At 39.5% G+C, this 18333-nt stretch overlaps 1 long non-coding RNA gene and 1 pseudogene across 1 annotated transcript; one reads left to right on the top strand and one right to left on the bottom strand.

Moving 5' to 3' along the window:
- Positions 1-13386, top strand: part of LOC136678541 (polymeric immunoglobulin receptor-like) — a 72944-nt pseudogene extending 59558 nt beyond the window's left edge.
- A 3831-nt stretch (positions 13387-17217) lies between these two features.
- Positions 17218-18142, bottom strand: LOC136677762 (uncharacterized). Its single transcript, XR_010796424.1, has 3 exons — positions 18069-18142; positions 17824-17883; positions 17218-17711 (listed from the first exon to the last, which is right to left on the bottom strand). It is a non-coding gene; the product is annotated as an uncharacterized lncRNA (long non-coding RNA).
- Between the last annotated feature and the right edge of the window lie 191 nt (positions 18143-18333).

Here is an 18333-nt window from a genome sequence, read left to right as displayed (position 1 = left end):
ACCCAATACCTTTTGGAAAGTGTTGGAGTGGTGTTCGTGATTCAGAACTAATCATTCAGCATCATTATATTGCCTTACTAAAGCTCTTGGTGGCCAAATACAATCAAATCCAGCAGCATTGTTCCAGCCGCTAGTGTAAAGCCTCTGAAGAGCTGGAGCTGTTACTGCCGCCACTAAGAGAGACAGAATATAGCAGCATTAAAAAGTAGGTTTAATAGTAACATGAGCTTGGTGTGTGTGTGTGTGTGTGTGTGTGTGTGTGTATGTGTGTGTGTCTGTGCTGATTTAAATGATCATTATTATTTTATGTAAGACATGAATAACCTTTTTAACTAAACATTGTTAGAGTACAATTGTACTGTTGTGTTAACAGTTTTCTTCTCCGTAGAGTCAGAGAGTGTGAAGACACTGAGGAATGTAGCTGTAAAAAGTGGAGGATCTCTCACTATTCCATGTTTTTATGATGAACAATACAAATCAAACCCTAAATACTGGTGTAAGGGGTATTACTGGAGCTCCTGTGAAATAGTAGCCCGTACAAACACAAGAGGAAGAACATCAGTCATTGATTATCCGACCCAGAATATGTTTACTGTGGAACTCAACAGTCTCCAAGACTCTGACTCTGGGGATTATTGGTGCGCTGTGGAAATTGGAGATAAATGGACACCAGATAACCATGATTATTTGTACCTGACGGTCAGTGCAGGTAAGAAGTCTCTCTGTGTGAAGTAGAACCTGTTCACTGTAACTTAAAGCTTGTTTGATGGAGGGCGTGTTTACAGCACTCATTCTCTGCCTCTTTATTCAGATCCTGCTGTGTCTGTGATAAACAGCAGAGTGAGTGGTCAGGAAGGGGGCATTGTCAGTGTCCAGTGTCTCTACAGAACTGATTATAAGAATAAACAGAAGCAGTGGTGCAGATTTAGAGACTGGAGCTGCTTAACATCCCAGACTTCAGCAGTGCAGATCAGTGATGATGGGAGAGGAGCGGTCAGTGTGGAGATGAGTGGACTGAAGAAGAGTGATGCTGGCTGGTACTGGTTCAGTGCAGGAGAAGTGGGAGTTACTGTTCACCTCAATGTCACTGAAAGACCTACAAGTAAGATCACATCTATCAGAAAATATCTGTTGACCGTCCTGCTGTAACTGTGTCACTGGCACCAGTTTATTTATTTTCAACAGCAACAACTGCTTTGAGTTCTGTCTCTGCATCTGAGAAACCCAGCCTCAGTGAGACCACATTGGGTATGATCACAAAGCATGTTAGAAATAAACCAGTTAAAAAAGCACTAACCCTGACCTTCTACAACATTTACGAACAGAAACATGGCAGTAGAATTGATCTGTTGTTGTAATACAACTGAATAATAACACATTTCTTCTGTATTTCATACCTGAGCCCAATATTGATTTATTAAACATGTTTGTTAATGCTGTCTTTCGCATTGAGTCTAAAACTAACAGACAGGAACACTGTGCTAGAAAAACACAAAGGAACAAATAAAGAAATACCCTCACTAACCCACCATCCACACACTCAATATTATAAATATATTCCTTTCCTGAAGCATGATAATGAGCTGATGGTGTGGATCTGGTGTGTTTCTACAGTTGAAGTGGTTGAGTCTGTGCTGCTGTAGAATGATTCTGGACACCACTGACACTGTTAGAACTCATGTAGATTTTAGTGCTTTGAGAGAGCAGTGCTTACATCAGTGACACTGTGTCCTTGTTCAACTCTAACAGCTGTATCTTGTACCATATTTTATAACACTGTTATGTATTCAGTTCTGTTTATAAGACACCTCCACTCCACTCCACAAAGTGCAATGTTATAACTTAATGCTGGAAAGAAATCTAAAAATGATCTTTAATATTAACATTCAACTGGATATTAGCAGCTGCTGTGACAGTCGAGGCCAATTGTAATAAGCCTTTATATAGGTTTATTGAGGTATATTTCAGCTCCTCATGATATGTAAGTGTCCTGTTTCCTCCTTGGTAAAGGGTTTCTCTGGTTTCTTATGTTAACAGAAGCAGCTAAAAATATATCTTTCAGAGGCAAACAAACTGAGAGAATGATGGACACTCTAGGTACGATCACAAACATTTTTCTTTGATCAACAAAACCTGAACCTGTAATAAATATTATAATATCTATATAAATATTAATAAATATTATTTGTGTTTTAAAAACAGTAGAATGCATTTTGACTTGTTTTGATTTCTTGACTCTTCTGACAGCATCAGACACATGTTCTGGTGTCAATGTGTAAGTACGAGGGTTTGTTATTACTTTATAGCACATTTATATGTTCTGAAACATGCTAATATTTATTAAAATAAGCCCATATTCTTCACTGGTTCCTTAATTATTGAAGAGATCAGACTTTCATAACATTATAGAGTTTATCATTTTAAACTGATGTAAGTCTGATATGAATGCTGGTTCACTACTTTACTATCCCTGGTGTGTTTTCTGTTTCAGGGCGTCAGAGTGCTTCTGTGTGGCACACAAATGATTCCACACACGCTGTGATCATAGAGCTGTCAAGATTTTAAAACATGGGAGATTCTGTAAACTACTCAACTGCTTCATAATCTCCTGTCTTTGGCATAAATTACTGATCTGTTCTGTTGTGCTGATACATTCATTAATCTAAGCAAAAAAAGATTATTATTAATTGTGCACTGTAAAAATGACCTGCATTCACACTCAGTAGCAGTATAACTCGTGTCTCATCTGGGGTGGTGTATATTAGTCATGTGACATGTTTCAGCACACGTGAAATGTGACACACGTCTTCCCTTCTAAGGTGGAATATTTGACATTTACAAATTTGTACAAAGACAAATGCTCAAATTCAATTCACACCCTCTACAGAGAACATTTCTGCATATTTACACTTAATGCACCGTTCCATATTTATTTGCTGAGCCTCAAACCCTAAATGTGGGCTGTGAAAGAGGGCATTTGTTTACCTCAATGTGTTAAACTCATCATTAGTATTTAAGAAAGTCTGGTCTACTATAATAATATTAATAATATTTTTATTAGAAGCATGTGTTAATTAAGGAATGACAAATAAACAAAACTAAGACATATTACGAATACAGTTGCAGCACAAAATCATGGGCCAACTGTAAAAAAATGATAAAAGACCATACAGTGATCAGAGAGAGAATATAAATTGGACTCTGAGGGTGACTCCTAAAACATCCAATGAATTAGAGCAAGGTTGTCAGTAATGCAGATATAACGTACTTACATCAGTGTATGAGAAATACATGTGGGTTTACCGTACTGTTTGGTTCCCCTACTGACCAGTAAGATGAGAAATATTTAAATCTTTAAACCACACTAAAGCCATTTTTGCATTAAAGTGCAAGGAAGGCATTTTCAGTTTGATTGGTTTGGCCTGGTTTTGGTTTAGAAATAGGGTCCTAGGGTTGTGGGTTCGAGCCACACTCCGGGTGAATGTCTGTGAGGAGCTTGGTGTTTTCACCCCATGTCGGTGTGGGTGCCTAGAGTAATAAATTCATATAAAAAAAATTCAAGCTTAAAAAATTCAAACAAAATTTATTAATCTTGAATAATAACAGTGAAAACGTGTTCTTGAAAATTCACGAGTTCAATTCAAGACCAATGATATTCAGATGCATAATTTCAAATATAAAATTGTAAAGTGTAAAAATATTCAGTGCTACAACTTCAAAGATGGTAATATTTCAAAGTCTGATGAGACAGATTTGCTTTCATAAAAGAGTGTATGTTTTTTTAGTTGTAGCCTGGACTTTTGTTTGTGAAAGTAGGTCTTTAAAGAGTTTTAGTTCTCTTTTTCTGTCTGGTTTTGAGCCAGTCAATTTGCTTTCAATTTTCTTACGATTTGCCTCAGTTTCAAAAACCTGGGTTCCATCCCACCACATTGTGACACATTCATTACAGGAACATGAATATAACACAAAAAGTAAGGGGATTTGTGATTGGTAGATTATTTATTTGTTGTAACAAAGCTTCTTGGCAATAAATCTGATAACGTTGGAAAGGCTGTTAATTTCCCTTTTTAAATTGTGCCACATTTGTAAGGTACATGCATTTGTAGGATGAGCAGTAGAGCTGAGTATGCGGGTTGCGCCCAAATCTCCCCAAGAGAAAAGGCACTGGGAGTGTAAGAAAAGAGGCTAAAGAGACCGTACTAAAGTTACCTTCTCAAAATGACAGTCTTTGTAGGCAACCAAGGCTAAGCACGAAAGCGGTTGTAAGCAGCCCTTAAATAGGGAAATGATCAGGCGTTGGGTGATGAACGCAATTACTGGGGAGTAGACCTTTGCCTCCCTCTAGTGGACAAAGACAGCATAGCAGTCAGCCCAGCCTCTGAGTAGCCTCTTGAAAGAAATCTTTACGAGGGCAGCGCCCCCGCCACCAAAATAATACTCGCTCCTTGGTGGTCTTCTATTTAATATTCTAACTTCTATTGAAAAATAGGGTAAAAAAGTGTAAAAACAACCTGTGTGTGACTAATATGGTTTTTGGCGATTTTGGCAGAGAATATTTGGCAAATAGTTCATGGGCGCAACCCATACTCAGCTCTCCTGCTCATCCCACAAATGCATGTTCCTTACAAATGTGGCTCCATTTAGGGAAATTAACAGACTTTTAAACGGTGTCAGAGTCATTGCCAAGAAGCATTGTTTCAATAAAGAGATAATCTACCAAACACAAATTTCCTTACTTTTTGTGCTATGTTTATTTTGGTCTCTGTGTTAAATGAAGCTAAAAAGGGGAAAATGCCCCTGAACCACTCACTAAATTACTGCTGGTTTTCTCACAGAAATTTAAAAACATTGTGATGCTGGGAGCACATTAACTTGTGAACAACAAATGTTCTTAATGTAGTGTTCTCTGAGGTGTTTGTACCTGAGTGTGGAAATCTCCAGAATAGCAGCAGCTGGACACAACAACATCGAGCCAAATCAACAGCCATCAAAACCTGCTTGTACTGTTACTTATATTTTGCTCTTTTGCACCTCACCTCTATTTCAAATCTCTGTGTTTTTCTGAATTCAGCTGCACTTCCCTTAACAGCTGTGTAGTTACTGGTTGCAGTAGGTAAAGAGCAGAGAAGCTTTATGTAAATGATAGTATTTGAGTTGTTGAGTTTGGCACTCACTGTGTTTACATCTCAGGAGGAATAGAAAGCACACTTCTACACATTTACACACTTAGTGTTAAACTTTGTTTAATGTAACATTTAAAGCACTAAATATGGGCTGTGAAACAGCACAACTTTCCCCAAATATGTTAAACTTAGCATTTAAAAAGTCTCAAGTACTGAATAAATATGTTAATAATATTTTATTAATTATTTTAAAAGCAAGTGTTAAAAAATGAGAAATGCACAAAGTTCACAGAATTTAAAACTAGAGTTGAAGAACAGAGGCAATGGGCCATTTACAGAAAACTGTTTCAAGACCCTGCAGTGGTCAGAAGGAATAGAAGGTGAGGACTATGGGCTCTCCTAAAATATGTGATGAATTAATGTATTCACCAATGCACATATTTACTTTAATATATGAAAATTACACATGGGTATATCATAGTAATCTTTACATGCTGAAGATTAAGAAACAATTGAGGTTCCTTTTCAGCGTGGTCTTGAAAATCCATTTCCTCCTCTAATGGGGTTTCTTGGGATGGCACAGTGTCAAAAAATGGCCTGCTTGAACATTTATCGACCTCAGAAAGCCATATTTTAACATCCTCAAAAAAATCTTTATTGTACTTTGTGATGCTTGAAAACCATGCATTTTGCTTATCTTTCTCATCAGATGGAATTAAAGGCAGCAAAGATTCATGCAGTGCACTGGCATCCTCAAACAGATGCATTAATTTATCAAGCTGAGATTTAACCTGTGAATCATTTTTATCATCCTTCATTAGCTCTTTAAGAGACAGAATTACCCTTTTCATTTTATATACATGCCTTTTTCTTCCTGTCTGGATTATTTCAATTTTATTTGCAAGGGCTTTCCCAGTAAGAACAATTGATATTTTATCCTGTTCAGTTTTCCCAACGACAGAAGCAATTTGTGATCCGCTCATTTTTAGCATTCAAACAAAAAACATTCAAAAACAGCTTAAAGGGTTCAGTATCAGTAGCAATTTCTTAACAGCTCGCTAAGCACACGCAAAGCCACAACACACATGCCAAATTCCCAATGAACTTCAGGCCTACACACAGTTCTAAACGGCAATAGCCACAGTTCAACAACACAGCAACAAGCCCGTCACAAAGTCTTCTCCAGGAAGTAACCAAACTGCGTTCAAACAAGCAATAGCCAAAAACAACACAAGCACTGGTTACATACAACCGTTGTCTTCCCGACTCTCTCGGGCGGGCCGCTTTCGTTGGTTTAGTGGCAGTGGTGTGTGGGCTTAGGTGCACACAGAACCAAGAAAAACCCAAGCCTATGCCTGTCCTCAACAATGTTATCAAAGTGTAGACTTTAAGAAGAATTTCAAGACACGGGGCTCCATTTGGGACTGGGCTCTGCTTATTTCCTCGATTCCTCAACGATTCTCTGGTTAAAGAGAGGTAGAGTAAGAAATGAAGGGAAAGACAGGGGGGCTAGCAAACATTTCTGGATGCAGTCAGTGTTCTATGACTTAAAACAACCTGAATCTTTTTAGGGGCCTCGAGGTTGTCGGTTCGATACCCTCTCCGAGTGATTGTCTGTGAGGAGTTGGTGTGTTCTCCCCGTGTCCGCGTGGGTTTCCTCCGGGTGCTCCGGTTTCCTCCCACAGTCCAAAAACACACGTTAGTAGATGGATTGGCGACTCAGAAGTGTCCGTAGGTGTGAGTGTGTGAGTGAATGTGTGTGTAGGTCGGTGTTGCTCTGTGAAGGACTGGCGCCCCCTCCAGGGTGTATTCCCGCCTTGCGCCCGATGATTCCAGGTATTTTGATTCCTGAAATAGAGCTGCTTCAATCAGAATATGATATTTCACGCCTTGAGAAAAGATTTGTCTCTGGAGACACTAACAGGCAGATGCACATTTACTCCCTCATGAGTTCTTTAATTTTCTCTGTGTTCTTCCTCTACATCTCAGGTAAGATCAATGCTGCATCATTCCTGTGCACTGGAGGTGTGTTCTTCACTCTCTCACTGCTTTAAATACACTTTGATTAACTCACCTCCTCCAGGGTGCAGAGTGGATACTGTATAATAACAGTTAGGACGAGGGTGAAATGTGTTTGCTCAGTTATGACCAGTTTATTCCTCTGATATAGTTCGGAAGCAGTTCTTAAGTCGGAGTAACACTTTTGTACCATTTGACTGCTGCTCTGTAGAGTCTGAGAGTGTGAAGACACTGAAAATTTAGCTTTAAGAAGTGGAGGATCTAACATTCCATGTTTTATGATGAACAATACAAATAAAACCCTGAATACTAGTGTAAGGGGTATTAGTGGAGCACCTGTGGAATAGTAGCATATGCAAACACAAGAGGAACATCGGTCACTGATTATCCGACCAAAAATATGTTTACTGTGGAACTCAACAGTCTCCAGGTGCCTGGCTATCTCTGTAGAACCTGTTCACTGTAACTTAAAGCTTGTTTGATGGAGGGCGTGTTTACTGCACTCATTCTCTGCCTCTTTATTCAGATCCTGCTGTGTCTGTGATAAACAGCAGAGTGAGTGGTCAGGAAGGGGGCAGTATCAGTGTCCAGTGTCTCTACAGAACTGATTATAAAAATAAACAGAAGCAGTGGTGCAGATTTAGAGACTGGAGCTGTTTAACATCCCAGAATTCAGCAGTGCAGATCAGTGATGATGGGAGAGGGGCAGTCAGTGTGGAGATGAGTGGACTGAAGGAGAGTGATGTTGATGTAACCCACCTACATTTATCATATAAATATATAAGGGTTACTGTTTTTTTTGTTTTTTTTTTTTTTTGTTGTTGTTGTTCTGTCAGTGATATTTGTGTGCACCAATGGTGAGTGACGTTGACATTTGGGATTTCTGCTCCGTAATCAGAGAGAGACACGTAAGAACCGTGACGCACCTCATGTCTCCAGACTGCAGAATAAAAAAAGAACTTTGCGCATATGTTCCTCAGTTGGACATTTTATTCAGTGTCCACCTTATAGCTTTTGTGTTTCGAGAAAAGTGTTGCTGTGCTCCGAAACAAGCATTTAGCGAGCTCAAATCACCGCCATGCAACCAGTGCCAACAACCTAGCAAGACCTAAGAGAGAGAGAGCCAGAACAACACGTGGGCCACGCAGTGTAAAAGATGTTAAAGAAAGTCAGAGTTGGTTTTTTTGGAGACTAGATTTTGAGTTCTGTTGTCTAAACTGGATACAGGCGGTGCTGGAGAAAAAGATTTATCCAGTTCTTTTCGCAGAATTCTCCAGTGAGTGTTTGAAATGACTCATGTATTGCCATGCTAATGATATTTGTAGCTAAAGGTGTATTACTATGGGTTAGGTTATGCTATGAAGTTCAATGTGATATAACTTTATTTTCAGTACTGTTATGTAGACTTATAAATTAAAACCAATCAGAGAAACTGTGAAACTATTTACAAAGTGAACTATATTACCGAAATGACGGCAATTACACTGCCATGTGCGCGGTTAAGGCCCAGTGAAAAAAAAAAGAAATGTGAAGTGTAAATGAGCTATGAGCTATTGTGAAGTTCAAACGTGACTATGAATGACTTACACCAGATCTGGTTAATTTTATTTTATGTAAGAGTGATTAATATTTCCCCTGCTTATGCAGGTTGGTTTTAAGTTGACCTGGATTAAAGCGGACCGTTTGTATGTGAAGCTGCTTCTGGATCGGGGAGCCAGTGATGAGTTGGATGCCATAACCTCACTCCATGGTGTATCAGGATCTCATCATAACAGCTAAGCCCAGTGTACAAAAAAAATATACTACTAAGTTTGGGCTGAATGTGAACATTTAATGGGATTTGAAATACATTAAAGTTTATAAACTGACTCAAAGGACTAACAGACAAAAAAAAAAAAAAGAGGACAAGTGTTAAGCAATCAATAGTACCAGTAATAGTAAGTGTTATGTTCAGATTTGTTTAATAAATGCCGGCTCTGTTTATTCTGTTCTTAACAAGCTGTGATTGGGATTTATTTTCACCTTTACTCCTCCTTCGGAACTTAGATTAAGGTGTGCGTGTATTAACCCTCAGTGGTCCAGTAAAGCATATTACACTTCATACACGTTACATCAGCCAATTTAGTGGTGAGCCAGCCAGGAGGAGTAGGTGGAAAGAAAACGTATTATTATTTTTGTCAGTTATCACTGCCACTGTCATTTTTTTTCTCACTACAAACTGTACTTAAACATGGATGTTGAAACAGACTATGGCACTGACATGAAGAGGTGTGTGTATGTTGAGGGTATTGTTACATCTGACACGAATGAACAGATAGCTATGTTTTGTTCAAAATTTGGGCCTGTGAACAAAGTGTTAAGAGTAAGACAAACGGGGCAGAGTTCTGGGGTTAAAGCTTTAGTTGAGTTTCAGATTGACGAAGCTGTTACAAACCTAGCTCCTACGCTCCCACAGACTTACCCTAGCATTGACAATCCCAATATTATGTGGCGGATAGATGTAGCTTGCAGTGTCACCCAGACCACTAAGAAAGCCACCCTTATTGACCTCTCAGCTGTATCTGATCATGGAGACCACCCTGGCTCAGAAAGTGATGCAGATTCTGATGACAGTAGAACACCCTTAATACCAAGAACATGTTCTAAGATTAACCTTTTTGAACCTTTTTCGAGACTCCTCGAATTCAGGCACAAAAGCAAAAGTCTGGGGAAAGATGATTCAACCAGCAACATTTAGCAGCCCAAAATCTCCAGATAACAGCATTACCAATCCCCCTGAAGTGCAGAAAATCATTGTAGAGCATTTAATTAAAAATTATGTCTCTAATGCACCAAGCCACAACTCCAAATGGCTTCACCCGTTTTCAGGAAGCGTTCCTAAACCCTAAACGAGGTTGATTTTGAAACATGGTCTCTCCATGTCGAACTTGTGATGCAAGACAACCCCAATGTCGACATGCAACGGAGAAAGATATTAGAGAGCCTACTCCCACCCGCATCTGACTTAATGAGGCAGCTAGGCCCTTATGCAGCCCCTAATGACTACGTCAAACTTCTCGAATCAGCTTATGGACTAGTTGAAGATGGGGAAGAGATTTTTGCACGCTTTCTAAGTACCTATCAAAATACAGGTGAAAAAGCTTCTGAGTTCGATTGCAAGTGCTGCTGACCACAGCTGTACAAAGGGTAGGAGTGACAGACAAAGATGCAAACAAACACTTAATTAGGCAATTTTGACATGGATGCTGGGATCAGTCCCTTACATTGCAGCTAGAGCTCAACTCAGGTACACCCCCTAAATTCGCTGATTTCTTGTTGCAATTACAAATAGAAGAAGACAGGAGAGCAGCGAAGATTGATCGCATGCGACGGCATCTAGGAGGCACAAAGACTAAACCGTGTGTAAGCATGCAGCTCCTACCCAAGATAACTCCTCAATGTGAGCCAGTTACCGAGGTACTTCAGGCATGTATTACACAAACAGAGGATTTGAAAAAGCAAATAGCTGAACTTAAAATGCAGCTTACCAAAAAGAAGAAACAACGAAAGCAGAATATTTCTAAAAAGTCACACTCAAAAACCAAGACACCCTCAGTTGAGGCTTCTGAGGCTCAGGTCCAGCAAATCACACCTAAACCTCGACCAAAAGCTTGGTTCTGTTTCAAATGTGGCAACGATGGGCACCTTGCTCGAGAATGCCCGAACCCCCCAAATAAGTTCCTAGTAGATCAAAAATACAAGGAGTGGCAGAGCAAATATGGACATTTAAACTGGAAAGGGTCACAGTGGAGGGACTAACTGCACCCAGAGAAACAGAACGTCCCAAACAAACTCAGCCAGTCACTTGCAAGAACCATTCCACAATAGAGCCCACTAGCACCAAACTTCCAAAAGGCTTAATAGGGCCAAAGTGCACAGCTACAGTAACAAAAAATCTGTCAAATACCTCGGCCATGTTGTGTCAGAGAATGGGGTTGAGACAGATCCGTCTAAGATAGCGGCCCTTACCACCTGGCCCCGACCAAATAACATCAAAGAGTTAAAGTCTTTTCTTGGCTTTGCGGGGTATTATAGGAGGTTCATAAAGGACTACTCCAAAATTGCGAGATCCCTCAACAAGACGCTGGTTGCATACCCCCAAAGAAACGGCCTAGTAATGCCAGGACCTCCCTGAGTCCAGACTTTAAAAAGCCTTTCAATGAGAAATGGACCACAACTTGGGAGGATGCCTTTAAAAATCTCATTCAAAAACTAACAACAGCTCCTATCCTTGGATTTGCGGACCCCAAGAAACCATATGTAGTTCACACAGATGCTAGCCTCCATGGCCTTGGTGCTGCAGTTTATCAGGAGCAGGAAGGAAATCTAACATTGATAGCCTATGCGAGTATGGGACTCTCACGCTGTGAGCAGAGATGTCCTGCACATAAATTAGAGTTCTTGTCCCTCAAATGGGCTATAACCGAAAAGTTTTTTGACTACGTTTATGGGGCAAAATTTACAGTGGTGACAGATAATAACCCGCTGACATATATATTAACGTCCACAAAACTTGATGCAGCAGGGCACCGCTGGTTGGCCACTCTATCCAGCTTTAACTTTAACATCCAATATAGAGCTGGCAAAAAGAACCAAGACGCTGATGGTCTTTCGAGGCGTCCACACTTCCAAGACAATGACACACATGATATCAGTTCTCAAGAGGAAGATGACAGGATCAAAAAATTCATTGCCCAGTTTTTGCAAAATGAAAAAGAGCCCAATTTTCCAACCAAAGCTGTAAGAGCAGTGTGTCAAAGACATGAACTGACCCCAACACCTAATGCAGAGTCGCAGCATTTACATCCACTGGTTCCAGTAGAATGCGTAGCCATTGAAGCATCTGCATTACCTGATGTATTTTGTCAAACAGATATGCTTGGGTCATGTACATTGCCAAAAATGTCCCTTCAAGATTGGGCACGAGAACAAAGACAAGACCCAGTCATAAACCAAGTAATTGATATTGTCAAAGCAGGCAAAAACCTTACATACCGACAAAGACGACGGGAAAGCCGTGATGTTCATGTAATGTTAAGAACAATGAACCAGTTAATGCTAACCAATGAGGTCTTATACAGGAAACATTTTGATCAATGCAAGCCCTGCTACCAACTAGTACTGCCAGCCAGCTACAGATCTCAAGCACTCGAAAACCTTCACGATGCTGTCGGACACATGGGTATTGATAGGACTTTAGATCTTGCACGTGCCCGCTTATTTTGGCCCCGAATGGCCTTAGATGTGAATGACAAGATTTGAACATGTGAAAGGTGTGTGCGCAGGAAGAAAAGAGCTGAAAAGAGTGCTCCATTAGTACATATCCAAACGAGCCATCCATTGGAATTAGTTTGTATGGACTACCTTTCGCTCGAGCTGGATGGAAAAGGGACAAAGAACATTTTGGTCATAACAGACCATTTCACTAAATATGCGGTAGCTGTCCCTACTGCAGATCAAAAGGCTAGGACAGTTGCCAAGGCCTTTTGGAGCAACTTTTTCATTCACTATGGATTCCCTGAGCGTTTACACAGCGACCAAGGTCGCGATTTTGAATCAGCCCTGATCAAAGACTTGTGTTCTCTGCTTGGCATAAAAAAGACAAAAACAACGTTGTATCATCCACGTGGCAATCCCGTGGAGAGGTTTAATAGGACTCTCCTTGAAATGTTGGGAACACTTGAAGAGGGAGACAAAAACAGGTGGAGAAACTTTGTACAACCATTTGTACATGCGTACAATTGCACTAAAAACTAGACAACTGGGTTCTCTCCCTACCAGCACATGTTCGGCCACCAGCCGCATCTCCCAATAGACATAGCTTTTGGCCTAAACCCAGAGCGATGTAGTAAAGTGTCCCATTCTGAATATGTCAAAAAGCTAACAGAAAGCCTATCAGAAAGCTATCGACTAGCCACGGAACACAGTCAAAAACAGGCACTGCAAAACAAACGGAGGTTTGACAACAAAGTGAGGGAGCCCATTCTAGCCACATGGGATCAAGTTCTTGTGAGAAATGTTGGCATCAGAGGCAAACATAAAATTACAGACCGCTGGAGTGAGATTGTTTACACAGTTGTTAAGCAAATACCAGACTTACCTGTCTATGTTGTTGTTCCAGAGAATGCAAATGGGCCTGAGAGAGTCCTCCATCGAGACTTACTGTTACCTTGCGGATATTTACCATCTGCCCTTGAGGAATTGAGTCCTTCCAACTCAAAATCAGAAATTGTAACGGAAACACCACTACCAAATGATCCTCTGGAAATTGAAGAGGAAACAAATTCACCTGAATTGGAGGATGGAGTTCACTACTATTCTTCTTTTGACCAACCTTTGTGTGAGACAAACGATACACAAACAACCAATGAGCAAGGAGATACAGTCTTGCAGTACATTGAATGAGTCCTCATCCTGAAGGGTCACCTCAGTGTGATTCACAAAGAGAAAACATACATGAACAATCTGAAAGTGAAGGTTCAAGTCAGTTCCTATTGGACCCTGATGCTGAAATATTTCACCCAATGTCTGCACAAACAGGCGAACAAAATGAACATATACCTAACCGAAAGGTCAGTTTGGACATTTATCCAACTGTGGACAGTAATCCAAGTGAACCCTGTGATCTTAACAATGGACAGCCAAATGAACTAGAGGCCCCACATGACACTGAAAGTAGAAATGAGCAAATTGAAAGTAACCATGACGAGGAAACTGGACCAAGGAGATCTACAAGAGAAAGGGTGCCTCCAAGAAAATTCACTTACCCCACTTTGGGGAGCCCATTAGTAACTGTAATGCAATCCCTCTTACAGGGGTTAGACAAAACCCTATCTGAGACTTTTACATTTGACCCAACAGCTATTAATATCTTTACTCTTTATAATAATACATCATGCAAGGATGCATGCCGATTTAGGAGGGGAGGATGTAACCCACCTAGATTTATCATATAAATATAGAAGGGACCGTGACCCTGAAATGGAGAAGCGGAAAAGAAAATGTATGTATGTATGTATATATAAGGGTTACTGTTTTTTTTTGTTTGTTTGTTTGTTTTTTGTTATAGTTTTGTCAGTGATATTTGTGTGCACCAATGGTGAGTGACGTTGACATTTGGGATTTCTGCTCTGTCATCAGAGAGAGACGCGTAAGAACCGCGACGCACCTCGTGTCTCCAGACTGCAGAAAAAAAAAGAACTTCACGCATATGTTCCTCGGTTGGACATTTTATTCAGTGTCCACCTTATAGCTTTTGTGTTTCGAGAAAATTGTTGCTGTGCTCCAAAACGCGAGCGTGAGCTCAAATCACCACCATGCAACCGGTGCCAACAACCTAGCGAGACCTAAGAGAGAGAGAGCCAGAACAACACGTGGGCCAGGCAGTGTAAAAGAGATTAAAGAAAGTCAGATATAATTTTTTTTTGGAAACTAGATTTTGAGTTCTGTTATCTAAACTGGATACAAAAGATTTGTCCAGTTCTTTTCGACGAATTCTCTGGTGAGTGTTTGAAATGACTCATGTATTGTCATGCTAACGATAATTGTAGCTAAAGGTGTATTACTATTGAAGATTAAAATGTTCTTTTGGACCGTTCTCAAAGTAATTAAAATTTAAAAAATATCCAAAAGGTCCAAAATACACCCTCCCTCTTCAGGGAGACGTGTTCGTTCCGGAAGAGTCGCAGAAACCAGTCGAGTAAAGTTCAAAGCAAATCAAAGTATTTATTTAACAATACTGGATCCAGGAGAACAATACATGAGAAAGTGTAATGCCCCTTCCACGTAAAGCTCTGACCTCTCCAAGATCTGACTCCACAGTTATACCCCATATGACGTGTCTCCTGGTGGTGACGCGTTTCTGGCTGATTAGCGTATATTAATATGCATATTTTCACGTTAGTACTCTTTCGCGTGCAAGTTTCACATGCATCCCGTGACCCCAAAAACATTCATCATAGCTCTTCTGACAATATACCTTTTCTTTCCCAAGCCTCCTCTCCCATGAGGAAAATTTAGGAAGACACTAATGCACTTCAAGGTCAACAGCATGCCCCTACACTTCAGCCGTGCTGACCAACACTTGTGATTAATGTGAGCGTGCTAAAAGCCTAAAGTGCACATCTGTTCAAGGTTAGACGTTTAAGAATTAAGAAGGTGTAAATATCACGTGAGTCATCATGCCAGTTAGTCGTGCAGAATCTAAAATGTTTACTACATGTGTAAATGCTACATACAGTTAATGCTGGTTAATCATTTATATAAATGCTTAATTTTAACTAATCATCATTTAAGGATATTTGTCCACAAACATAAAGTAATAAAATTGTTTCCTACAACACTATGGGTTGGGTTTATGCTGTGATTGGGATTTATTTTCACCTTTACTCCTCCTTTGGAGCTTAGATTAAGGTGTGCGTGTATTAACCCTCAGTGGTCCAGTAAAGCATATTACACTTCATACACGTTACACTGGCTGGTACTGGTTTAGTGCAGGAGAAGTTGGAGTTACTGTTCACCTCACTGTCACTGAAACACCTACGAGTAAGATCACATCTATCAGAAAATATCCGTTGACTGTCCTGCTGTAACTGTGTCAGTTTGGCACAGTTTATTTCTTCTTTTCAACAGCAACAACAGCTTTGAGTTCTGTCTCTACGTCTGAGAAAACCACCAATGAGACCACATTGGGTATGATCACAAAGCATGTTAGAAATAAACCAGTTAAATACATTGGCACTAACCCTGACCTTGTACAACATTTACGAACAGAAACATGGCAGTAGAATTGACCTGTTGTTGTAATACAGCTGAATAACAACACAGGTCTTCTGTATTTCATACACAATATTGCACAATACTGATTTATTAAACATGTTTGTTAATGTTGTCCTTCACACTGAATCTAAAACTAACAGACAGGAACACTGTGAAAGAAAATTAAAAAATAATAAAATTTCTTCATCTTCAGCATATCAATAGTCTGTTATATTGTGTCTTCATTGAGCCTTTCAGATTTTTGAGACACTTTGAAAATAAAGAGATAATATCCGCGGAAAGAAGTTAAACGTGTAGTTCTTCCACGGTGTGGAAGTTGTGCTCGTATTTTGCCATCTAGCGGCGACAGAATGCAACTAGTGCAGCATTTAAGGTGATAGACAAAATACAAATGAATCGATTGCTTTTCCTTTGTATCCCGGAAGTGTACTCTGAATTTTTTCACTCGTATTTTGGCATCTGAATTTGGTCTATCGAATATGAGCAACTTCGAATTGTATAGTTTGAATTTTTTTAAGCTTGTATTTCTTATCTGAATTTATTAACCTTGAATAATAACAGTGAATACGTGTTCTTGAAAATTCTTGAGTTCCATTCAAGAGCAATTATATTCAGTGCTACACTGAAGCAATTCAAATTCAATTCAAAAGCAACAAAATTCAGATGCATAATTTCAGTGCAAAAAAATTCAGTGCTACAAATTCAAAGGTGGTAATATTTCAAAGTCTGATGAGACAGATTTGCTTCCATACTTCTGATGTTTATTTTATGCACATTTGATATTAAGAGCAGCATTAAGAAATATTTCTATTCTCTGAGTTTATACGTATGTTCTGTGTCTGTGCCCCAAAGAAGGAAATGTTTAGGGCAAGGAACCTGTAAGGACAGGAAACTATCAATCTTTCTCTCTCTCTCTTTGTTCTTGAAGACCTTATGACTGGTAAGATGCTGTTGTTTGGTGAAATAAAAATGTATTTAAAACTCTAGACCGTGTCTGGCAGAGATTCTTCTTCATCACCCACACCACCCCAGGGGAAAGGCACAACACTTCACTTAATGAAAAATCTCTAAGGCTAACATAGGATTGATAGCCATGCTGGGGATGCTGGGGAAATGCTGTCTGTCCCCCAGTGACTGTGTGAGATGAGAATGTTAGGTAAAGAGCAGAGAAAATGTAAACTACAGCATTTGGGATAATATTTGATGTTTAATTTTGTGTGGAAAAAAACAAATGCTTCTGTGTTTTTCTAAGTGCTAATAAATACACAACCCAGAGAACACATTTTTACATATTTACACACTTAAAGCATTGTTAAATGTTTTTAAATGAATTAAAAACAAACAAGGTTTGTTAAAGGCAACAGAGTCTGGTGAATAATATTTTGTTAATTTTAAAAGCAGATATTCAAACGTTAAAAAAGTTGCAGCACAGAGTCTGTCTACATCAAACACTCAAGAATAAATATTCACCAGAGGATGGAATCCAGGCTGGACTCTGACTGATGACTTATGATCTCAACACAGGAAGAATGAGTTTTCAGGAGTGCACAAATTACATATTTACATTGATGTATGTAACGTACATGTGGGTATACTACAGTGGTTACAACAAAGTTACACTGACCACTATGATGAGGGTTCTTATTTTGACCTTTGAAATAACACAAAAGGACATTATTTTGAACTTTGTTTTGTGTCTTGTTTGCCATTGATCTCATCTTGCTGTTTGCTGAGAAATACAGCTGTGTACACCTGGAATCAACACAGACAGAAAAAGCAACAATGAGCAGAAGCCTGAAAAGTGTTTAAGTGTTTAAAAAAAACAACAAAAAAACATTATATAATGTGGTGTATTCTGCCTCACTTCTTATTTGAGCAAAATATTGCCATACAGCATGTCATCACCTCCAGCATCTGGTGAGAGCTGTAAAATGAGACAGATTTAGAAGTAAAAGAGGATATAAGCTTTTTCAGCAGCTGAAGTCATGGTCAGACTAAGGAACCGGCATCAAAGTAACACTTACTGAGCTCAGATACATGACGTCTCACCTACTTCAGGTTAAAATAGAGGTGTGATTCATAACAACAGCTTTATAAACGTTCACTTACAAGTTCATTCGTGGCCTCAGTGGCTACATTGCCGTAGATCACATCAATTCCCAGAGTCACTTTGGACAAAGGCTGTGGACATTATTTACTCAGGATGAGAAAATCTAGTACTGATTCTGTAATAAAATCATGTTTATATGTTTGTCGATATAAAAAAGAAATACTTACCTTCTTTTTCTTAGACACAGCAGTGCACATATCTGCATCTTCACCTGTAGTGTTCTGTTTCATACAGACAGACACACGTATATATACACACACAGCA

The sequence above is a fragment of the Hoplias malabaricus genome, chromosome Y (genome assembly GCF_029633855.1).
Source record: "Hoplias malabaricus isolate fHopMal1 chromosome Y, fHopMal1.hap1, whole genome shotgun sequence".
NCBI classification, from domain to species: domain Eukaryota; kingdom Metazoa; phylum Chordata; class Actinopteri; order Characiformes; family Erythrinidae; genus Hoplias; species Hoplias malabaricus.
Note: the sequence above shows the minus strand (reverse complement) of the source record. Positions and strands in the feature narration are given on the sequence as shown.